We start from the raw sequence: 26,616 nt of genomic DNA on the forward strand, positions 1-26,616 counted from the left end.
TATAATAAGTGATTTTTAAAATATTGAGAGTCTTGAGTCTCTAATTTAGTCTCTTATTGAGTTTTATCATTTAATCTTTAAATGTTTTTATATACTTTGCCTTTTTTTCCCCACGTAGGGAGACAATCAGTTTACATCTTCATCACAAGAAGCTAACAGCAAATGTTCAGAATCCACCTATTCTGATTGACACAAAGCTTCCACCATGTATTTTCCAGGTAAATATTTCTGTGGTTTTCCTCCATTTATATATGTTCTTCATGTCAATACTAAATCATTGTAAGTAACAATCATTCTTGTTTTCAAGAAGAGCAACAGCGAGGACATGATAGTGTAAGCAAGGTGTAATAATAGAATAAATGTAATACAGTTTTTATTACTGTATTTCTTATAATTATGTTTTCTTGCTGTACAATTTTTTAATTCTGGTTGAGAAAAGCAGGAAATAATGAAAGTTATCAGCCTACTGCTGCGGAAGAATCGCCAACACACAATCTGACGGGCGAGATAAGTCCCTCAGACATTACAAGCCGTACAGATCTATTGTGAGTGCTCTCACCAGTCATATGGCTCATATTGCATTTTTCTATCATTACACGAATATTGGCAACTTCCTTTTTTCAATTTCCAGATTGGCCCTTTTTGCAGACAATATATAATGCAATATTTCATGTCGATTTCAACTTCAGCTGATGACCAGAAATATAATGCTGAAGTTGCCTTTGCTGAGTTTGTTTCATTTGATAACCAGTGCATATTGTCTAGTTTTTTTAAAACATGCCTTTTAATTGTTTTAAGGTTAATGAGAAAGGCGACTTATCGCTTCTATACAGGCATGACACATCTCGGAAGAAAAAGGTGAATATCTGCACTGACCTGCGCTGAGAACATGAGCAGATGCAGTTTCCAAGACCTGGAGAATCTCTACAAGTGTTTTTTTCAGAGCTGCCCAGCAATGGATATGGCGTTGGACATTTGAACTTTAATATTCATAAATTGTTGATAAACATATTACAATCAATGTTGTCTACTTGTGTTATTCAACCATCATCTGCCTCGAACAGCCGAGAGGAGCGGAGCTCTGTCAGCGGCTGTTAAACTGTTAAATGCCGCTGTCAATCTGTGACAGTAGCATTTAATGTGCAGGTGGACTAACCGTTCTGTGTGTCCATTGGTGCCGCAGTGAAATGATCGTGGTTCGCTGATAGGTTGCCATTATGACCAGAAGTCTGCTGATGACCCGCGTGGCTGTCATAATGGTACTCCTGTGAAAACCAGTTTGTGACTGCCATTCATAGGGGACCATGATATTTGTTATATACAGCAATCCTGTGGCAATACTGTGCATAGCACGAGTGATCAGATGATCGCAAGTTTTGTAGTAGCCACAAAATATGGTCTGGTCCTGTTTCGGAACAATTACAATTAGGGAGGCCCACTTACTTTTGGACTTTCGTCTTACCCCCAGTTTCAATATTTCCTCTGTTTTCCACTGAATATCTGCCTTTACCTGTAAAGAAACCCGGTATACTGACTATCTGATGGTTGGGGTTGCCTTTGTTTACTTGATGAACGGCCAGGGAAGTCCTTTCTGATGAATATGTCTAGATAGAGAGCCATTATATCACACAATTAGGACCTCTGTTCTGATGATAATTGGGGATTAATTTGAGCATCTTCAAGCGGTCATGCCTCCTGGGTAAAGATGAGCGAACTTTTCAAGGTTCGGATCAATGAACACCCTGATGTTCACCGAACATGTTCGCTGTACGGTTCAACGAATATATCCGAACCCCAAGTAATACAATAGAAGGCAAAACCAAACACATAGACAACGCCTTCATTGAGGCCAAAAATATTTCAAAACAGCTCAAACTAGAGGTTAACACCAGGAAATGTGGCATCAATTGACCCAGAGTACAAATAGTATAATTGTGCAGCATGAAGGCATGGGACAGGGCTTGGGCCAGCATTTTTGGCTTTAACATTGATCAGTAACAGATGAATGAATGACAAACGTAGTCCTGGTGCTCTGACCATCACTGAACCCATGGATACATTTAGTGAAGCCAGGATTTGGACCCACCAGTCACCTGAGCCCGATGGATACGTTTGGGAAAGCCAGGTTTGGGGTCCACCGGTCACCTGTCTCCATGGAGATGTTTGGAGAAGACAGGTTGTGACCCTCTGGTCACCTGGCCTCATACCTCAGTAGACCGTCAGCTTCCTAAGCTTGTCATTACCTCCTCTCTGTGTGTGTAACAGGTGGGGGTAGCCAGCCCTGGAAGTCGCAGCTGCTTTAATCTCGGCGAGTCAACAGAAGGCTGAGACTCTGTAATTATGGACCATCTTGGGTATTTTGCTGGGCCTGTTCTATGTGTTACTGTCTGTTCGTGGTTCAATTAAGTATTACCGCACTGTTTTACCCTCACTCTGTGTTATCTGAGTAATATTATGCTCAGAGTAAAAGGTGAGCAGGCATTCAGTGGGAAGATCCCTGGTACATGCGGTCGTGGGCCAGTGGACTACAGCACCAGTTGATCCCCCCATGTCTCCACATTTTGGTGGTAGCAGCGGGATACTACTCAGCCCGACGGATATGGAGAGCTGCAGGGAACTGATGTTCATAGACACCATCCCAGGGCTCCAAAGCCAGGAAGGCATACAGATACAAAAAGACCCAGCAGACCATAGGTGAGGCATGCACACCAGGTTTCATATGCCACTATGTCAAACCCCACCAGCTCTGCCAGCTGCAACTATAAAAGAAATGGCAACTAAAGGTGCTGTGCCAGCTTTAAGAGATTACCAGGCCACTGACACTTGATCGGATTTAATCCAGAAACCACTTGATGTGGAGGACACCATGTGTTGACAAAATGGATATGAGTCGGTTCTCATCAATTACGTGCAGAGTTTATTCGCAAAGTAAAACATGAAATATGCTCTGAGGAAACTGCATGATATGTGTAATCATGTCTGTGCTTCAAGACATGCTGATGGATAGTCGCCGGTAAGTAGAGAAGGATGATTGAAGGTCTATCACATCTGGCTAATTAAGATGGGGGAGCAATGTGACAACACAGCATTTCTTCTTAATTATGTCAGATGTAAGTTTAAGTAAGCAAGTATGCATAGACTTTTATCTTTATGCTGACTTTTGAATTTATGTGTTTGCCTTTGGTTGGTCAAGAAGCAAAGACTATTGTTCGTATGAGCCTGGATGTTGACGTTTGAGTTACTTTTTGTTGTAACTTATTCTCTGTTATTTCTGCAAGACAAGGGTGTGGTGCCATTGAACAGTCAGTGTTTGATAATATGCTGATTGACTATTGTGGCTCCATGTAGATGTTGAGAGAAGTCAGGTCACCTGGCCTCGTACCTCAATGGACTGTCAGCTTCCTAAGCTTGTTGCTACCTGTTGTTACCTTCTCTCTGTGCGTGCCATGGGTAGAGGTAGTTGGCCCTTGAAGTCGCAGCTGCTTTAATCTGGGCGAGTCAGTGGAAGGGTGAAATTCTGTAATTTTGCACCATTTAGGGTATTTTGTTGGGACAGTTCTATGTGTTATTATCTGTTTGTGGTTCAATATAGTATTGTCACACTGTTTTACTCTAACCCTGTGTTGTCTGAGTAGTATTATACCCATGGTAAAAAAAAAAAAAAAGTGAGCGTTCAGTGGGATGATCCCTGGTCCATGCAATCTTGAGCCAGTGTGTAAGGATTCCGGACTTCCTTGCACCTGTTTGCCCTGATCCAAGATGGAGTCTTGGATCTCGTCCTGTCATGGAACTTCTTGTCTGTCCTGATTATCTAAGTCCGGGTCATGTGCTCTCCTGTGCCTGAGTATTTTGTGGCTGCCTGGCTCCTGCCCATCTGCTAGCGGACTCCCTGCTGTGGCTGCTGCTCGTTACTCGGTGCTCTTCCCCTCTACATTCTGCTGCCTACTGCCCTGCAAGAATCAACTACTGTGTGGAATTCTGGTGTGGAGATGATCACCCTTGGAGCTGCTGTGGCCATTATGGAATCATGACTTTTGCCATCTCCTTTGTGTCTGAGTCTGTTGGGGCTGCGTTGCTGGACTTGTGCAGGACGTTCAGCCCTATAGGTACATATAGCGACCTTCTCCTGTTTTGCTTCTCCTGGGTCACGCTGGACTTCTATGTTTGAATACGTGTGCATTTCACCCTTATGTTAGCTGGACTTATGCACCCTAGTACTGTGTGCATGCTGATTTACTACATCGTGGGACTGCCTCATTAATACGTTGTACTTCCTTACATACGGAATCTGCTGCTGGACTCCTACGTTCTGTGCCCTGTGCACACTTGAGTATTAGTACTGTTGGACTGATTATAAAGAGGGGTCTTACCTTGCTCTTCAGTCGCTTAGGACATATCCATATTGTGCTGAGTTTTCGTTACAATTGCAGAAAGTGTACTGCCGGTTTTGCTTTACCTGCATTATTCCATATTGTGCTGCGTTTCTGTTACTGTTGCAGAAAGTATTATGTTTAGTTTTGTCACTCTTGTGAAATATACTTATTTACATCAACTTTGGTCTCTGTCTCTTATTGTCCCTCGTGATCAGATTCCAAAGTACCCATATAATTACGGTATTACACAGTGGACCAGAGCACCCGATATCAAAAAGTTGCGGAGACTCCAAGTTGGGTCTCTATCTGTTAGGTTGCCTGTAGTGTAAAGGGTGTCAGGGCCCATTATATTATTTCTACTCTGTAGAAATTGATGCCACTTTAGTGGTGTTCACTATTTTTTTTAAATGTGGAGACTCCAAGTTAGGTCTCCATCTGGTAGGTTGCCTGTAGTGGAAGTTGTGTCAGTGGTCCATTACACGGTTTATACTCTGTGAAATATGATGCAACTTAAGTGGTGTGTGACAATCATTTTTTTAAATGTTGGTACTCCAAGTTGGATCTTCATTGGGTTGTTGGGTTGCCTGTAGTGGAAGGGGCATCAGAGGCCCATTATACTATTTCTACTCTGGGAAACTGATGCCACTTTAGGGATGTGTGACAATAATTTTTTGAAATGTGGAGATTCCAAGTTGGGTCTCCATCTGGTGGGTTGCCTGTAGTGGAATGGGTGCCAGAAGCCCCTTATACTATTTCTACTAAGGGAAAATTCATGACACTATAGTGGTGTGTGACAATTTTTTTTTAAATATGGACACTCCAAGTTGGGTTTCCATCTCATGGGTTGCTTGTAGTGGAAGGGGTGTCAGAGGCCCATTACCCTATTTCTATTATGGGGAAATTGATGCCACTTTATTGATGTGTGGAAATATTTTATTTTTCAAATGTTTGCACTAAAAGTTGGGTCTCCTTCATGTGTGTTGCATGTAGCAGTAGGGCTCCCAGACTGGCAGGCTTGCACTTACTTTCAGTCAACTACCTGTATTACTATCCTTAAATTTTTCTAACACTTGTGGTCTAAAAAGCTGACATTTGTGCCACCCAAGTGTGGTTGAAAAAAGCAATTTGAGCTGTTGCATGATGTATCAGGGCTCCCAGAAAAGAAGGCTCACATCGGTCCCTCACCCACCTCATATTAGTTTAAACTTAAATTCAAAGCTCTAAATGATGCCCCAGAACCTGACACCTCATGCATGGCCCATCGATGACTGCTCCTGTGCCATTAACAAATTTTTACTGTGGGTCAATTGATGCCACTTTTCCTGGTGTCTGCCCCTAATTTATTTGGAAAGGTTTAGACTCCAAGTTGGGTCTCTTTCATGTGTGTTGCCTTAATTTGGCAGGGCTCTCAGAGCACCAGGCCTACACCTCTCATTTTACCTTTATACCCTTTATTATATTTTTGTGCCTATTGTCTTTTTGCTCTATTTGAAACATTCTCTACAATTGACTCCTTCTACAGATAAATCCCTGGTTAAAAAAGAGAATCCAGATGTCATCACAACTTCCTCTGCGTTCCACTATGCGTGTCACCGGTACTTCCGGCCACGGCCATTTTACCATGACGCACTTCCGGTTGTGCGTTCCACCCTGCATTCCACAGCAGACACACTTCTGGGAAGCCGACACATGTGCGCCTGGGCGCACACTCTATCCCTGACACACGACCGATATATAAGTCCGAACACTAGCACTTTCACTTTAGCGACCTCTCCACCTGCAGCGGACACCCGCATTTCTGACAGGCGCCGTTATCACAGACACCCCGTTTCCTGCAGTTCTGTGGTAAGCTGAATATGTTTTTTCATGGGCACACTATGCTGGGCTCCTTTTGCCTATGTTAGTATTAAGCATGTCATTACCTCTTATCAGTGCCATGATAGGCGATTTCACCTACTAATTATACAAGGGAACACACGGGGCATCTCTGGAGGTTTATAAGGGTAAGAGGCATTAGAATTTTTTGTCTTATTTTCCCCATTTTTATTTTCATTTTTTTATTTATTTTTTTCTGGCTAGAAATGCCTCGCTTTTTCTTTTTCTTTTCATCAGCCATACAATACTACATATCTTTGTGATTCTGATATATGCTGATGCTATATTTAATTTTTCCATACCCCTCTATTAGTATTACTCTATTAAATTTTAAGTCAGATTGTACATAGTGTTTATATTTAAACTATGTAGTGCTATATCTCAGATTGATCATTTTTCCTTAATATGTACTATGTGTGAAAGGCTTATCATTTATTATATATTTTTTCTTGTGATTAGTGTTGAGCATTCCGATACCGCAAGTATCGGGTATCGGCCGATACTTGCTGTATCGGAATTCCGATACCGACTTCCGATATTTTTTCAATATCGGAATTCGGCATCGGAATCGGAAGTTCAGTTGATTGACGGCCTGACGTCATCATGATGCGCGGTGTGTGCGCATCATGATGCGCCGTCATTTCGGGCCTTCCGGGGGTCTCTGCCGGCCTGCCGGGGGGCTGTGCCGGCCTGCCGGGGGGCTGTGTGGACTGCCCGGGGTCTGTACCGGCCTGCCGGGGGGCTGTGCCGGCCTGCCGGTGGTCTGTGCACCCTGTGGGGGTCTGTACCGGCCTGCCGGGGGGCTGTGCCGGCCTGCCGGGGGGCTGTGCTGATGTCCGGGGGTCTGTGCAAGCATCGTCCGATGGGACTACAAGTCCCATCGGGCGATGCCTGCTACCATGACAGTGATTGACACATTAGCCAATGATGGGACAGTAGTAGTCCCATCATCCGGCTAATGTGTTAAATGTTAAAAAAAAAAAAAAAAAATACTACATACATACTACATGCATGCTACATTCATACTACATGCTACATACATACTACATGCTACATACATACTACATACATGCTACATGCATGCTACATACTACATATATACTACATGCATGCTACATACATACTACATACATACTGCATGCTACATACATACTACATACATACTACATACATACTACATACATACTACATGCATGCTACATACATACTACATATATACTACATGCATGCTACATACATACTACATGCTACATACATACCACATACATACTACATACATGCTACAAATATACTACATGCATGCTACATACATACTACATATATACTACATGCATGCTACATACATACTACATGCTACATGCATGCTACATACATACTACATACATACTACATGCTACATACATACCACATACATACTACATACATGCTACATATATACTACATGCATGCTACATACATACTACATATATACTACATGCATGCTACATACATACTACATGCTACATACATACCACATATATACTACATACATACTACATGCTACATACATACCACATATATACTACATACATACAATACATTCATACAATACATACATAGACATACAGTACATATAACATAGAGTAACATACTTACCAATACTTGTCACATTGTTCCCCGAAGCCATTGTCTTTTCCGGGATAAATATTAACATAACAAACCACAAAAATACTCACCCACGATCCGAAGCAGTCCACGAGTGTGTCCCACGACGATCTTGGGTAGAGAACTGCAGCATCAGATGATGCTGCCGTTCTCTACGGGCTGCAGGAATCCAATGACGGAAGGTAGGTATCCTTCCGCACTGTATTCCTCCGCCACTTAAAAAAAAAAAAGTCCCTAGTCTCACTTTATGCCATTGCTGCGTGGGAATTTCCCACACAGCAATGGCATAAAGTGAGACTAGGGACTTTTTTTTTTTTTAAGTGGCGGAGGAATACAGTGCGGAAGGATACCTACCTTCCGTCATTGGATTCCTGCAGCCCGTAGAGAACGGCAGCAACAGCTGATGCTGCAGTTCTCTACCCAAGATCGTCGTGGGACACACTCGTGGACTGCTTCGGATCGTGGGTGAGTATTTTTGTGGTTTGTTATGTTAATATTTATCCCGGAAAAGACAATGGCTTCGGGGAACAATGTGACAAGTATTGGTAAGTATGTTACTCTATGTTATATGTACTGTATGTCTATGTATGTATTGTATGAATGTATTGTATGTATGTAGTATGTATGTAGTATGTAGGTAGCATGTAGTATGTAGCATGCATGTAGTATATATGTAGTATGTATGTAGCATGTAGTATGTATGTAGCATGCATGTAGTTTATATGTAGTATGTATGTAGCATGTAGTATGTATGTAGCATGCATGTAGTATGTATGTAGCATGCATGTAGTATGTATATGGTATGTATGTAGCATGTAGTATGTATGTAGCATGCATGTAGTATATATGTGTTATGTATGTGGTATGTATGTAGCATGCATGTAGTATGTATGTAGTATGTATGTAGCATGTAGTATGTATGTTGCATGTAGTATATATGTAGTATGTATGTAGCATGTAGTATGTATGTAGCATGCATGTAGTATATATGTAGTATGTATGTAGCATGTAGTATGTATGTAGCATGCATGTAGTATGTATGTAGCATGCATGTAGTATGTATATGGTATGTATGTAGCATGTAGTATGTATGTAGCATGCATGTAGTATATATGTGTTATGTATGTGGTATGTATGTAGCATGCATGCAGTATGTATGTAGTATGTATGTAGTATATATGTAGTATGTATGTAGCATGTAGTATGTATGTAGTATGTATGTAGCATGCATGTAGCATGCAGTATGTATGTAGCATGCATGTAGTATATATGTAGTATGTATGTAGCATGTAGTATGTAGCATGCATGTAGTATATATGTAGTATGTAGCATGTAGTATGTATGTAGCATGCATGTAGTATATATGTGTTATGTATGTAGCATGCATGTAGTATATATGTAGTATATATGTGGTATGTATGTAGCATGCAGTATGTATGTAGCATGCATGTAGTATATATGTAGTATGTATGTTGCATGTAGTATTTATGTAGTATGAATGTAGCATGTATGTAGTATGTAGTATGAATGTAGCATGTATGTAGTATGCATGTTGTATGTATGTAGCATGTAATTTTTTTTTTTTTTTTTTTTTTTTTTTACATTTAACACATTAGCCGGATGATGGGACTACTACTGTCCCATCATTGGCTAATGTGTCAATCACTGTCATGGTAGCAGGCATCGCCCGATGGGACTTGTAGTCCCATCGGACGATGCCTGCACAGACCCCCGGAGCCTGCACAGACCACCGGCAGGCCGGCACAGCCCCCCGGCAGGCCGGCACAGCCCCCCGGAGCCTGCACAGCCCCCCGGCAGGCCGGCACAGCCCCCCGGCAGGCCGGCACAGCCCCCCGGAGCCTGCACAGACCACCGGCAGGCCGGCACAGACCACCGGAGCCTGCACAGACCCCCTGGCAGGCCGGCACAGCCCCCCGAAAGGCCCGTACAGACCCCAGAGAGGCTGTACAAGGGCAGGAAAGGGTTTTTCTTATTCCGATACCGGAAGTCCCATAGACTTGAATGGGACTTCCGGTATCGGAATCGGCGATACCGATACTTTTTTTAAAGATCGGCCGATACCATCCGATACGATACTTTGAAGTATCGGACGGTATCGCTCAACTCTACTTGTGATATATTCGTGCTTTTTTCTTTATGACATAGAGATACCTCTCTTTTTGGGTTTAGCAGCCATCTTTTCTGCTTCTATGTACTATAGTCTTTGATGCATTATGTGTATGTAAACCAGTTCACATTGACTGACTATGTACTTTGTTTTTTTTTTCTGTTTATTAAGTCTGAAGAAGGTCCTAATTGAGACCGAAACGTTACATTATTATAAACCTTTCTGGATTCCTATCTTGTGAATAAAGAAATAACTTTTCTCCTGCAAAGAGAGTGCCGGAATATTTTTTTCTATACATACACCCAGGGGTGGGATTTGGCCGGTTCTCCCTGGTTCGATGGAACCGCTTGTTAAAAAAGCAGCCGGTTCCCCGAACCGGGGAGATTCAGAGCTGCGATCCGGTACTGCCATGGGGGACCCTGCAGGGCAGCGGGCAGGGAGCGATCAAAGTAACTCTGCTGCCTTCAAAAGAAAATAGCAGCGGAGCTGCAAGGATCCGTCCTGCTTCCTGCCCGCTGCCCGCGCTTCCTGACAGAGGAGCGCCGCTGAATGACGTCATCATTCAGCGGCCGCTGCTGTGCCAGAGCGTGGATAGGAAGGGCGGGTGGCAGGCAGGCGAGAGAGGTGCTGCTGTGTTTGTGTGCGCACGCTCCCTTGGAAGAAGCATCACGCGAAACACGCGTCGGGGGTGTCATGGCTCATTGGAGGTACGACGTATTGCATTCAGCTGCCAATTTTTACTTATCTCTCAGCCTGCTCTCTGTGCTTTTTCCTTACCGCATCACTTGAGTCTATTTTGGGACACTTGGATATTGAAGCAATTGTTTTTTAGGCAATAGAGCTGATTGCTCCTAATATGGTTCACATATGGATAATATATTTTCGCCACTACTATTGTATATAGTATGTGCCCTCTCTACATAATGAGCATTATAAAGTTGGTTACTGTTTTTTTAAGCACTGTGCACTTTGCTAGCAGGCCCTCTGGCTGCTTGATATGTATATATATGTGTATTACTCGCATTGTGAGACTAATTCATACAACCTATTTGCTTATTAGTGCATACCATCTTGCTTTTTCATTCCTCCAATAGCCGTTCTTTTTTGCATTGTTTGTCCCCATTTTTTTAACTTTTTAGTAGGTTCATTGTATCATTTTAATACTACCTAATAAAAATGTATATTTTTATGGCAATATGACTTCCTGATTTTTCTTATATGACAATTTGATATTTGGAGGTTGCCACAGGTCTAGGCATCTTGTTGTTTTTTATAACTGCCACAATGTCCATCATTAAGAACCACGGCCTATATCATGGTTGCCCCCTGTCCAATGCTTTCCCTTGCACTTTCTATATCTCCATACTGTCCCCTGCTATGCTAACCTTTGTCCATACTGTGCACTAGAGATGAGCGAAACGGGTCGAAAAATTTCAAAAGTCGCCGACTTTTGGTAAAGTTGGGTTTCATGAAACGAAACCCAACCCTAGGGTGAGGTCAGCCACGAGCTCGGCGACTTTAGCGCCAAAGTCGCATTTCAAAAGTTTGTTTTCCGCCCTTTTTCAGCCAATCAGGATCCACGGACACTGGGGGCAACGTGATGACATAGACAGGAGTCACCACCATCTTTGAGAAGGGCATGCAAGTGATTGGCTTGATTTAGGGGGCGTCACAGGGGGTATAAAAGGGCGTGTACTCCGACCGCCATGTTACTCATGCTGATCTCAGAATAGGGAGAGCTGCTGCTGCTGCTGATTCTGTAGGGAGAGCGTTAGGCAGGGAAGAAGACACCAAAAACTGCTTCTGCTGCTAGCAATTTTGCCTGTACAACACACCAGTCACTGTTTGTGCAGTGCAAGTGGAGGCTATATTTTTCTGGATCAGCTGTGTTGGTTGTTAGGCTGCCTTATAAGGCTTCCTGATAGCTGCATTGCTGTTTTCCCACTGCTCTGCAAACTGCTTTTTTAAAAGCAATCCAAATTTTTTTTTTTTGTCCTGGTGAGGTACTGAGCGTGCATTTTTTCACACCATACAGCGGTGTACGCTCCTCACACAGTACCGTGTAACGGCTGTTATCACGGCCACAGTGAAGCTATCTGTGTGTGACTCTGTAAGAATAAGTCGAGGACATGTTCCGTTCTTACAGACCTCCACCTTCTAGTTTTGTCTGCTTTTCAAACAGTTAAGTATATTTGCTGTTTGATCACATTCAAAACTATAGACAGCGTGTGTCAGTCCGTATACTTAAAAAACACAGAGATTGACAATTTTACGGACGTCGGACAGCGGTGTACGTGCACGCTCCTCTCTCAGTACCGTGTAACGGCTGTTATCACGGCCACAGTGAAGCTATCTGTGTGTGACTCTGTAAGAATAAGTCGAGGACATGTTCCGTTCTTACAGACCTACACTCTAGGGAGATTCCTATTCTGCCCAATTCTATATACACCTTGTAGTTTGTCATACACTAGCCAATTTCTGCCTGTGACATAGCGGTGTGATATTAACTGGGCCTCACACAACAGTGTCCACAAGTGTGCTCAGAAATTCTACATCTCCCCTGTCCTATAGTGACATTTTTCACACCTGCGACATTGAGCCTGTGACATAGCGGTGTGATATTAACTGGGTCTCACACAATCCAACAGTGTCCACAAGTGTGTTCAGAAATTCTACATCTCCCCTGTCCTATAGTGACATTTTTCACACCTACGACATTGAGCCTGTGACATAGCGGTGTGATATTAACTGGGCCTCACACAACAGTGTCCACAAGTGTGTTCAGAAATTCTACATCTCCCCTGTCCTATAGTGACATTTTTCACACCTGCAACATTGAGCCTGTGACATAGCGGTGTGATATTAACTGGGCCTCACACAACAGTGTCCACAAGTGTGTTCAGAAATTCTACATCTCCCCTGTCCTATAGTGACATTTTTCACACCTGCGACATTGAGCCTGTGACATAGCGGTGTGATATTAACTGGGCCTCACACAATCCAACAATGTCCACAGGTGTGTTCAGAAATTCTACATCTCCCCTGTCCTATAGTGACATTTTTCACACCTGCAACATTGAGCCTGTGACATAGCGGTGTGATATTAACTGGGCCTCACACAACAGTGTCCACAAGTGTGTTCAGAAATTCTACATCTCCCCTGTCCTATAGTGACATTTTTCACACCTGCGACATTGAGCCTGTGACATAGCGGTGTGATATTAACTGGGCCTCACACAATCCAACAATGTCCACAGGTGTGTTCAGAAATTCTATATCTCCCCTGTCCTATAGTGACATTTTTCACACCTGCAACATTGAGCCTGTGACATAGCAGTGTGATATTAACTGGGCCTCACACAACAGTGTCCACAAGTGTGTTCAGAAATTCTACATCTCCCCTGTCCTATAGTGACATTTTTCACACCTGCGACATTGAGCCTGTGACATAGCGGTGTAATATTAACTGGGTCTCACACAATCCAACAATGTCCACAAGTGTGTTCAGAAATTCTACATCTCCCCTGTCCTATAGTGACATTTTTCACACCTACGACATTGAGCCTGTAATATAGCGGTGTGATATTAACTGGGCCTCACACAATCCAACAGTGTCCACAAGTGTGTTCAGAAATTCTACATCTCCCCTGTCCTATAGTGACATTTTTCACACCTGCGACATTGAGCCTGTGACATAGCGGTGTGATATTCACTGGGCCTCACACAATCCAACAGTGTCCACAAGTGTGTTCAGAAATTCTACGTCTCCCCTGTCCTAGAGTGACATTTTTCACACCTACGACATTGAGCCTGTGACATAGCGGTGTGATATTAACTGGGCCTCACACAATCCAACAGTGTCCACAAGTGTGTTCAGAAATTCTACATCTCCCCTGTCCTATAGTGACATTTTTCACACCTGCGACATTGAGCCTGTGACATAGCGGTGTGATATTCACTGGGCCTCACAATCCAACAGTGTCCACAAGTGTTTTCAGAAATTCTACGTCTCCCCTGTCCTATATACACCTTGTACCTTGTTTTACATTACTATATAGTTTGTGGGATTTTGTGTACATTTTTACCAAAAATGAGGAAGGCTGGTGGAAGAGGCCATGGAATTGGGCTGGGGTTGCCAGCTGGTAATGATGGCGTTGGTGGTGGATCTGATGGTAATGGCAAAAGCAAAATAGGACCGAATGCAGGAGGTGCTGAGCCTGCGTCATCGTCTGGCTCCACAAGGCCTCGAAGGCTTAATTTTCTAGGAGTTGGCAAACCGCTTTTAAAGCCAGAGCTTCAGGAAAAAGTTTTGGCTTACATTGCTGAATCAGCCTCCAGCTCGATCGCCTCCTCTTCTGAAGTTGTAAAAAATAAAAGCACGTTATTGGAGGCTCATGTTCATGAACCACACCTTTCCTTGTGTCCTTCACCCCAACCAAGTTTGAAGGATGACGCAGGCCATACAACTGATTACTCCATGGAGCTGTTTTCACATACCATGCCTGGGTTATCAAGTGAAATGAATTACCCAGGCCAAGATGAATCTGACATGGAGTGCACTGATGCACAGCCACTGATAGATGATTCTGCTGGTACATTCACTCAGAGCACTACATTGTCCTCGCAGTGTAATGAGCCAGATTCTGACCCTGATAAGACTCAGGTGCCCCTTCCCGCATACTATACCACCATACACGGTGACACAGAGGAAGGTGCACATGCCATTGAAGAGGAGGTGATGGATGACCCAGTTGTTGACCCAGATTGGCATCCATTGGGGGAAGAGGGTGCTGCTTCCAATAGCTCAGATGAGGAGGAGGAGCATCCACAGCCGACATCGACATCGCAACAGCTGTTATCTGGCAGGCCCGGAGCACTCCAAAAACAGGTTCCAAAAATCAAAAGAGTTGCTGCACAGCTTGTCCAAACGGTCAAAATAGCACAGGCCACAAAATGTCTTCCAAAGCAGGAAGAGAGCAGTGTGGCACTTTTTTGAACAAAATCCTCATGATCAGGCCAAGGTTATCTGTAAGAAGTGCGCAAAGACCTTTAGCCGAGGGAAAAATCTGAAAAATTTGAATACCAGTTGCAAGCTTAGACATTTAACCAGCATGCACTTGCAAGCGTGGACACAACACCAAACCTCAAGTACCACATGTGCAACTGATCACAAAGAAGGTAGTCAGCAACGCTACATTGTTTCCCCCCCTGTGAGCCCACCGGTTATCACAGCAGCAAATGTTGAGGTGTCATTGCAAGGCCAAAGCAGTCAGGGAATCCCACTGTTATATCAACGAAAGACTGAATCTAGGCCATCAGAAAAAACACCAACTCCATCACCATCATCAACCCTCTCTCAGTCCGCCCTGTCCACCGCTACTTCCACCATATGCAGCTCTCAAGTCCAGCTCACCCTCCCAGACACTATGAGTAGGTCAAGAAAGTACTCAGTCTCTCATCCGCGTACACTGGGTTTGAACGCCCACATTGCCAAACTAATCTCGTTAGAGATGATGCCCTATCGGTTGGTGGAAAGCGCAGCTTTCCGCAAACTCATGGCCTATGCAGTACCACGCTATGACCTACCCAGTCGCTACTTCTTCTCTCGCAAAGCCATCCCAGCCCTCCACCATCATGTGAAAGACTGCATTGTCCATGCACTCAAGCAGTCAGTGAGTGGAAAGGTGCACCTCACAACAGATGCATGGTCCAGTCGGCATGGCCAGGGCCGTTACGTGTCCATCACTGCGCACTGGGTCAATGTGGTGGATGCAGGGTCCACAGGGTACAGCTGTGATGGCACAGTGCTGCCTAGCCCACGGTATAGGAAACAGTTGGCTGTAGGCGTTCGACCCTCCTCCTCCTCCAGAAGCGAAAGCTCGTCCACAGAGCGCAGTCGTACGAGCACTCCATCTGCAGCTGCCACTATTGCACACGAGGTGTCCCCCTATCGAGCAGCTAGTGGAAAGCGTCAGCAGGCTGTGTTGCAGATAATGTGTTTGGGCGACAGACACACCGCGGAGGTGCTGGCCGAGTACTTTCAGCGACAAACTGAGTTATGGCTGGGCAGTATACATCTTGAGGCAGGCAAGGTAGTTAGTGATAACGGCCGTAATTTTGTGGCAGCCATAGCCCTTTCAAAACTCAGCCACATACCTTGCTTGGCTCACACCTTGAACCTGGTGGTGCAGTGCTTCCTCAACAATTATCCGGAGTTAACAGCCCTGCTCCAGAAGGTGCGAAGACTGTGCGCGCACATCCACCGGTCGCCTGTACACTCCATTCATATGCAGAAGCTGCAGTGATTGCTCCACCTTCCCAACCACCGCCACATTATGGACATTGCAACAAGGTGGAACTCCACCCTGCACATGGTTGAGCGGCTGTGCGAACAGAGGCAGGCCATAATGCATTTGTGGGAGGATACACGGCCAGGCACTTTGAGAGCAGACATGGAGTTGACAGGTGTGCAGTGGTCGAAGCTGAAAGACCTCTGTAAAGTCCTTCAGTGTTTTGAGGAATGCACACGGCTGGTAAGCGCAGACGACCCCATCCTAAGCATGAGCATCCCACTTATGCGTCTGCTCATGCAAACTTTGACGCACCTTAAGGAGCAGGAGGCTGCAGCCAATGTTGACGAGGAGGAAGAGGAGGAGGGAATCCTTGATGACATTCAGCCATTGTCTGCTCAGGGACCTCTTCTGGACGAGGTGGAGGAAGAAGAGGAGGAGGAGAATGATGATGAGGATGATTACTTAGGGGAGGAGGATGCATCTCGTGGGGCAAGTGAAAATGTTGGCGTGGCAAGGTCTGGTACAGGGTTTGTGCGTGACTGGAGGTATGTGGATTTGCCAGAAAGTGCTCTTCCAACCAGCACTCGCAGTGCATCATTGACCCCGGGAACATTGGTCCACATGTCAGATTATGCCTTGCAGATCCTAAAAAGGGACCCCCGCATTGCCAAAATGATGAACGACGACGACTACTGGTTGGCCAGCATCCTGGATCCACGCTATAAAGGCAAATTACAAAACATCAACCTTCATTAAAATGATCCATGCATGGGTTTCCAAGGATTTTGTCCCACCTTCCCCTGATGACACATAGCGTGACAGAAAAATGGCTTGCTTTGGTCCTCCACTTCCTGGGACTTGAACAATTTCGCCTTTTGCATCAGCTGAATGTCCAACATCAACATATGCCACTTTCTAAAACTCCCTAACTCTGCTGCCTCCCCCCCCATGGCCAGGGTCACCACCTAGCACACGAAACCGTGCAAGTGCCGTTGCCCTGGACAGGTGGGTAGGCCGACTCTTGGGCACGGGCACTGGCACAGGGTCCCTCATAGTGCAATCAAGTGTCTCGGACGGTGGTGGTGCACACCCGCCGTCAGACATACCGCCGTACTATGAGGGGCCCAGTGCCAGTACCGACGCCCACGAGTGGGCCCCCCTTGCTTGAGCAGGGCCCCAGCATTTGCAATCTTTACCTCTCCCTGCTCCTCCGCTGTGTAGTCTGGGCCGTAAAATCCATACTGGGCCTGACACCGTCTGAGCCTGCCTCCTGATCTATAGACATATATTTTGAATGTGTACACTATGCTATCCATACATGTTATCCGGTGATACGGTACCCTTTCTCACCTTTGTGCAATCATGTGTAATCTATACTGGGCCTGACACCGTCTGAGCCTGCCTCCTGATCTATAGACATATATTTTGAATGTGTACACTAACTATGCTATCCATACATGTTATCCGGGGATACGGTACCCTTTCTCACCTTTGTGCAATCACGTGTAATCCATACTGGGCCTGACACCGTTTGAGCCTGCCTCCTGATCTATAGACATATATTTTGAATGTGTACACTATGCTATCCATACATGTTATCAGGGGATACGGTACCCTTTCTCACCTTTGTGCAATCACGTGTAATCCATACTGGGCCTGACACCGTTTGAGCCTGCCTCCTGATCTATAGACATATATTTTGAATGTGTACACTATGCTATGCATACATGTTATCCGGTGATACGGTACCCTTTGTCACCTTTGTGCAATCACGTGTAATCCATACTGGGCCTGAGAACGGCTGGCGAGCTGTTAAGCAAGCTACAGCACCTGTGGTTTGCACACGTAAGTTTTTCATTTTTTCAGGAATGATGGTTAGGCCTAATTCCGGAACTACGGTTGACCTGCATTTACTGGGAAATCATCGTTCGTGGGTAATAATTGTAATCCCAGATCCCCATCACTAACGTTGTTCAGCGGGTTATCTGCACCTGTAAGCGACAAACGCTGGCCTTTTCAGTGTAGCGCACATGCAGCCTCGGACATGTAAGGGCATGACACACCAGTTATTGGCCAATCTCACGTGCCAGAGCCTCGCGTGTCCCTCTAGTAAGCCGGACTCGGACCGCGGGGCATGACGGAGTCTCGTTCGTTAACGGAATTAAGCTTGCAATGTGTGCATCTTTTTTGTTGCTGGATGGTTGAGGTTGCCCGTGTTGAGTCAAATTATGCCGTAGGCTCCACTCCTGGTGGTGCCCTTCTGGACATTCCTTTAAGGTTCAGCTTTGCAACCATACTGCCCACGTAAAACAAACACTTTGCCTTCATGAACGCTGTTTGGAGGGTCGTGACTCGTGGGAATAACGCCGCCCAATCAGTTAACCCGCTAGAGAGATCCTTCGTTGCTTCCAAGCATGACATCACACTCCCTAGGAGGAAGATAATGCCACTGTGATGACCGTACTTCTGGGGGCGACACAAGTGCACTGATGCCCAGCCACTGCTCGATGAATCTGCTGGTACATTGACCCAGACCACTACATTCCCCTTGCACGCTACACGGCCTGAATCTGACCCTGATGAAACTCAGGTTACCCTTCCCATATACAGTTCCATCTTACACGGTGACAAAGAGGAAGCTGCAGATGAAAGTGCAGGTTCGGCCCACCCACCGTCAGACACACTACCGTACTATCAGTGGCCCTGTGCCAGTGCCGTCGCCAATGAGTGGGCCCCCCCTGCTTGCTCAGGATCACAGCACTTGCAAGGTTGAAATACTGTGCAGTGAGATGGAAGATGGGGAAGACGAGGAGTCCAGACTAGTACAGGGATTCCCTAGCGAGGAGACTTATTTCATTGTTTTCAATGTTGGGACAGCAATTTTTGGGGAGCACTATACTCTGGAGAATGATAGATGGGGCCCACCATACACTGGAACATTCCAAAGGTGGACATCAGACACTGGAGCAGCATATACAGGGCCCATTATACACTAGAGCATTAGAAATGGGGCCCATTATGTTTGGAGCATTATTTGGGCCCGTAAGACAGTGGAGCTTCATCCATGGGGACCAACATATACTGTAGCATTATGTGGAGTTCATCATATACTGTTTCAAACATTATATGGGACCAATGATTCTGTATAGAGAAATAGATGGGCCTCATCATGAGATGTGAAAAGTGAAGTATTTTTCATTGTACTATACCGCTATTTCTCTGCCGTATCGGAGCATCATGAGTTGTGGTATGTGTTAAAGGGGCGCTCTTTCGCCCAGGGCACATGAAAACCTGGAGCCAGCCCTACCCCCCCACAACTTTAGCCAAATAACCCCCATTTTTCAGTGCGTAACTAGTATTATGAAGTAAATTAAGGTTGACAAGCTTAAGTAATAAGAATTGATGCTTTTGGCATTTAAATGGGCACTGTAGGTGTGTTTCCTGTCCTCCTCTCACTGCCGACTTTAATTCCCCATTGACTTACATTGGGTTTCGTGTTTCGGTCGGACCCCCGACTTTTCCCTATAGTCGGCCGATTTTGCTCGACCCGACTTTTGGAAAAGTCGGGTTTCATGAAACGAAACTCGACCCTAAAAAAGCAAAAGTCGCTCAAAACTAGTGTTCACTATTTTTTTTAAATGTGGAGACTCCAAGTTAGGTCTCCATCTGGTAGGTTGCCTGTAGTGGAAGTTGTGTCAGTGGCCCATTATACGGTTTATACTCTGTGAAACATGATGCAACTTTAGTGGTGTGTGACAATCATTTTTTTAAATGTTGGTACTCCATGTTGGATCTTCATTGGGTTGTTGGGTTGCCTCTAGTGGAAGGGGCATCAGAGGTCCACTATACTATTTCTACTCTGGGAAACTGATGCCACTTTAGGGGTGTGTGACAATAATTTTTTGAAATGTGGAGATTCCAAGTTGGGTCTCCATCTGGTGGGTTGCCTGTAATGGAAGGGGTGCCAGAAGCCCCTTATACTATTTCTACTAAGGGAAAATTCGTGACACTATAGTGGTATGTGACAATTTTTTTTTAAATATGGACACTCCAAGTTGGGTTTCCATCTCGTGGTTTGCATGTGATGAAAGGGGTGTCAGAGGCCCATTACCCTATTTCTATTATGGGGAAATTGATGCCACTTTATTGATGTGTGGAAATATTTTATTTTAAATGTTTGCACTACAAGTTGGGTCTCCTTCATGTGTGTTGCATGTAGCAGTAGGGCTCCCAGACTGGCAGGCCTGCACTTACTTTCAGTCAACTGCCTGTATTACTATCCTTAAATTCAAAGCTCTAAATGATGCCCTAGACCCTGACACCTCATGCATGGCCCATCGATGACTGCTCCTGTGCCATTAACAATTTTTTACTGTGGGTCAATTGATGCCACTTTTCCTGGTGTCTGCCCCTAATTTATTTGGAAAGGTTTAGACTCCAAGTTGGGTCTCTTTCATGTGTGTTGCCTTAATTTGGCAGGGCTCTCAGAGCACCAGGCTTACACCTCTCATTTTACCTTTATATCCTTTATTATATTTTTGTGCCTATTGTCTTTTGCTCTATTTGAAACATTCTCTACAATTGACTCCTTCTACAGATGAATCCCTGGTTAAAAAAGAGAATCCAGACGTCATCACAACTTCCTCTGCGTTCCACTATGCGTGTCACCGGTACTTCCGGCCGCGGCCATTTTACCATGACGCACTTCCTGTTGTGCGTTCCACCCTGCATTCCACAGGGATGCATCCATTACAAGCAGACACACTTCTGGGAAGCCGACACATGTGACCCTGGGCGCACACTCTATCCCTTACACACGACCGATATATAAGTCCGAACACTGGCACTTTCACTTTAGCGACCTCTATACCTGCAGCAGACACCCGCATTTCTGACAGGCGCCGTTATCACAGACACACCGTTTCCTGCGCTTATATGGTAAGCTGAATATGTTTTTTTCACAGGCACACTATGCTGGGCTCCTTTTGCCTATGTTAGTATTAAGCATGTCATTACCTCTTATCAGTGCCATGATAGGCGATTTCACCTACTAATTATACAAGGGAACACACGGGGCATCTCTGTAGGTTTATAAGGGTAAGAGGCATTAGAATTTTTTCGTCTTATTTTCCCCATTTTTATTTTCATTTTTTTATTTATTTTTTTCTGGCTAGAAACGCCTCACTTTTTCTTTTTCTTTTCATCAGCCATACAATACTACATATCTTTGTGATTCTGATATATGCTGATGCTATATTTAATTTTTCCATACCCCTCTATTAGTATTACTCTATTAAATTTTAAGTCAGATTGTACATAGTGTTTATATTTAAATTATGTAGTGCTATATCTCAGATTGATCAGTTTTCCTTAATATGTACTATGCGGGAAAGGCTTATCATTTATTATATATTTTGTCTTGTGATATATTTGTTTTTTTTCTTTATGACATAGAGATACCTCTCTTTTTGGGTTTAGCAGCAATCTTTTCTGCTTCTATGTACTATAGTCTTTGATGCATTATGTGTATGTAAACCAGTTCACATTGACTGACTATGTACTTTGTTTTTTTTTTCTGTTTATTAAGTCTGAAGAAGGTCCTAATTGAGACCGAAACGTTACATTATTATAAACCTTTCTATCTTATGAATTAAGAAATAACTTTTCTCCTGCAAAGAGAGTGCCGGAATATTTTTTCTATACATACACCCAGGGGTGGGATTTGGCCATTTCTCCCTGGTTCGATGGAACCGCTTGTTAAAAAAGCAGCCGATTCCCCGAACCGGGGAGATTCAGAGCTGCAATCTGGTACTGCCATGGGGGGCCCTGCAGGGCAGTGGGCAGGGAGCGATCAAAGTAGCTCTGCTGCCTGCAAAAGAAAATAGCAGCGGAGCTGCAAGGATCCGTCCTGCTTCCTGCCCGCCGTCCGCGCTTCCTGACACAGAGGAGCGCCGCTGAATGACGTCATCATTCAGCGGCTGCTGCTGTGCCAGAGCGTGGATAGGAAGGAAGGGCGGGCGGCAGGCAGGCGAGAGGTGCTGCTGTGTGGGCGTGCACACGCTCCCTTGGAAGAAGAATCATGCGAAACACGCGTCAGGGGTGTCATGGCTCATTGGAGGTATGACGTATTGCATTCAGCTGCCAATTTTTACATATCTCTCAGACTGCTCTCTGTGCTTTTTCCTTACCGCATCACTTGAGTCTATTTTGGGACACTCGGATATTGAAGCAATTGTTTTTTAGGCAATAGAGCTGATAGCTCCTAATATGGTTCACATATGTATAATATATTTTCGCCACTACTATTGTATATAGTATGTGCCCTCTCTACATAATGAGCATTATAAAGTTGGTAACTGTTTTTTTAAGCACTGTGCACTTTGCTAGCAGGCCCTCTGGCTGCTTGATATGTATATATGTGTATTACTCGCATTGTGAGATTAATTCATACAACCTATTATTTGCTTATTAGTGCATACCATCTTGCTTTTTCATTCCTCCAATAGCCGTTCTTTTTTGCATTGTTTGTCCCCATTTTTTTAACTTTTTAGTAGGTTCATTGTATCATTTTAATACTACCTAATAAAAATTTATATTTTTATGGCAATATGACTTCCTGATTTTTCTTATATGATAATTTGATATTTGGAGGTTGCCACAGGACTTGGCATCTTGTTGTTTTTTATAACTGCCACAATGTCCATCATTAAGAACCACGGCCTATACCATGGTTGCCCCCTGTCCACTGCTTTCCCTTGCACTCTCTATATCTCCATACTGTCCCCTGCTATGCTAACCTTTGTCCATACTGTGCACCATTTCACGCTGTCCCCTTTCCATATCCATTTTGTGCCTTCTCTTTACACTATGCCCTCATACTGCTCACCATTTTGTCCTCTCCAAACTGTACCACTACACAGCAAGATGGTCACCACAGCTACCCATACAGTATATACACAACAACTTCCAAATATACACTATGATGTCAACCACAGCCCCCTATGCAGTATGATGTGCACCACAGCCCCCATTATATAGTATGGTCACCAGCACAGCCCTTAACATACAGTATAATGCCCCCAACAGCCTCCCATATAATATGATGTCCCCCAGAGCCCCTCTTGTAATGTCCCCAAAGCCAGCCCCTTGTAATGTTCCCACAGTCAGCCCCTCTTGTAATGTGCCCACAACCAGACCCTCATAATGTCGCCAAATCCACATTATAATTCACTGCTTCATAGTCCTCCATGTAGTAAAATGGACCCCATAGTCCTACATACAGTATAATGCACTGCCTATAGTTGTCCATGTAGTATAATGCACCCCCATAGTTCTCCATACAGTATTCTGGCCACCATAAAGTTATGATTAAAAAAACAAACTCATTTATCCTTCTCATTCACCCACTGCTGTGGTCTCTGCAGTAATCTCTCTTTTAATCAGTACAATTAGACCAGACTTATTATTATCAGACTTAATATCAGACTTATTATTCCCAGATCAGTAGATCTTGGAATAATAATAAGTTCTACAATTGGATGTCTTTTAAAAAAAATGTTTCTGTACCAAGATAATCTTATAAATATGCCCCTGCTGTGTACTGTGTAATGGCCGTGTCTGACCATACAGGAACATGGTCTGATCATACCACAGCTCCTCGGCTGGGGGGGAAGCAAAAGAGAGTATACAGACATTACAGCATTGGATCACCGCTAATTCTTTTTGTGAGATAAAGCATTTCCCTGCCTATTTTTTAAAAAAGATTTACCTCAAAGAAAGAATTTACAATCCTGTACTGTAAAGGCCCCGTCACATAGCGATATCGCTAGCAATATCGCTATAACGTCACTGGTTTTGTGACGCAGCAGCGATATCGCTATGTGTGATACTTACCTCCAACCGGCTCCCCCGCTGATTATCGCTGATCGCGCGAGAACGGCCTAAGCCATTTCTTGTTGTCAGCTTCCTGCTGGGCTTCCTGCTGTGGAGACGAGCGATGCGTGGACGCGGGCGGGAGGACGTCTTCATCGCCTCGTCTGACAGGTAAGTAGCGACCCCCAACCCCTGCTATGTAGCTGGTGAGATCTGCCTGTTTGGCAGCTCACTAGCGACCACTTAACGATGCACCAGCGATCCTGACCGGGTCATATCGTTGTCGGGATCACTGGTGCATCGCTAAGTGTGACGGTACCTTAATGTCTGTATACTCTCTTGGCTTCCTTCCGGAATAATTATTATTATTCCGAGATCTATTGATTAAAATAAACTTTGTTTGTGGGACAACCCCTTTAAGTAGACTTCACGATTTTAGATATTGTCAGATTCAACAAGCGGTGAAGAGTACGAATGAATCAAATAACTTTCACATCAACACTCAAAGGAATGGATTACTTATTGATCATTTGCCACACAAAAAAAATCTAAATGCACACGTACCGGAACTCTCGCGGAAATTACCGCGAGAATTCCGGAATTCCATTCCGCGGGAAAATCGCATTTTAAATTCCCGCGATTTTCCCGCGGAAAAACTAGCATTTTGCAAGCGTAATTAGCTTGCAAAATGCTAGCGTTCTCTAAGCGATCTGTAGCATCGCCTGGAGAACTGATTGACAGGTTGGTCACACTCGTCAAACATAGTGTTTGACGAGTGTGACCAACTTTTTACTACTGAGGCCGCCTATGCAGCATCAGTAGTAAAAGATAAAATGTAAAAAAAAATAAAAAATGGTGTTATTCTTACCCTCCGACGTCCCGCGCATCCGTTCCCAGTAATCCTTTGCGAAAATGCCCGCGATGACGTCAGTTCTCGCGGGATCGCGACGTCTCACGGTAATTCGCGATGACGTCGCGCGAATGACCGCAAGACTTCGCGATCCCGCGAGATCGGACGCCATCGCGGGCATTTTCGCAAAGGACTACTGGGAACGGGAGCGTGAAGAGAAGTGGGAAGACTGCGCGGGACGCCGGAGGGTGAGAATAACAATATTTTTTATTTTTAAATTCTTTTTTTTACAGGGATATGGTACCCAAAGCCCGGAGGACATTCTCCTCTCCTCCGGACCATGGGTACCATCCGCAAATGTTCTGCTTACTTTCCGCATGTTGTGCACAGCCACATGCGGGAAGTAAGCGGAACAATGCATTCCTATGGGTGCGGGATCGCCGCGATTCCGCAAATTAATGAGCATGCTGCGGTTTTTACCGCGAAGCGATTCCGCCGCGGTAAAAACCGCAGCATTAGCACAGCATTGCGGAATCCCATAGGAATGCATGGGATGCTTATTTTTCGCGTTTTCGCGGCAAAATCGCGCGCTTAAAACAGCCGCGGAAACGCGAAAAAAAGCCACGTGTGAACCCAGCCTTAACGATGCACCAGCGATCCTGACCGGGTCATATCGTTGTCGGGATCACTGGTGCATCGCTAAGTGTGACGGTACCTTAATGTCTGTATACTCTCTTGGCTTCCTCCCTTGCCCAGGAGCTGTGGTATGATCAGACCATGTTCCTGCACGGTCAGACACAGCCATTACACAGTACACATCAGGGGCACATTTATAAGATTATCTCAGCACAGGAACATTTTTTTTAAACACATCCAATTGTGGAAATTATTATTATTCCGAGATCTATTGATTAAAATGAACTTTGTTTGTGGGACAACCCCTTTAAGTAGAGTTCACGATTTTAGATATTGTCAGATTCAACAAGCGGTGAAGAGTACGAAGGAATCAAATAATTTTCACATCAACACTCAAAGGAATGGATTACTTATTGATCATTTGCCACACGAAAAAAATCTAATAATAATAACCTTGTATATACAATATGCTATAATGTAATAAATACATTTATACACTAATAACTGGGGAGATTACATGCATAATTTTATCTTTGAGAGTTAGATTAATGTATGGAGAAAATATTAGAGTCATTATATATACATATATTTACATATAAGTGGGATGTCAATCAATAAATTCATAAATTGACCCAGTTGATCCATTGGTCCCATTATTTTCACCAAGCACTATACAGAATGCAGAAGAAAGCGGACAATACTTGTAAACTGTGTAAGGAACATGGGCAGATCTGATACATTTATCAGAGGGTATGAAGATATAGATTGGAAACTGGGGACTCAGATCTCCATTGAGATCAAGTCAACAATTGTAAAATGCTCTTTGGAGCAGAAGAGATGTAATGAGGAAGAAGAGTCTTAAGTAGGCGGCTTTATATAGGAAGAGTGGATTTCATTTGGAAATGGATAAGGAAAAAATGGAGTATTACACAAGAGAAGAAATTA

The sequence above is a fragment of the Dendrobates tinctorius genome, unplaced genomic scaffold (assembly GCF_039654945.1).
Source record: "Dendrobates tinctorius isolate UK_male_01 unplaced genomic scaffold, ASM3965494v1 ptg000160l, whole genome shotgun sequence".
Taxonomy (NCBI): Eukaryota; Metazoa; Chordata; class Amphibia; order Anura; family Dendrobatidae; genus Dendrobates; species Dendrobates tinctorius.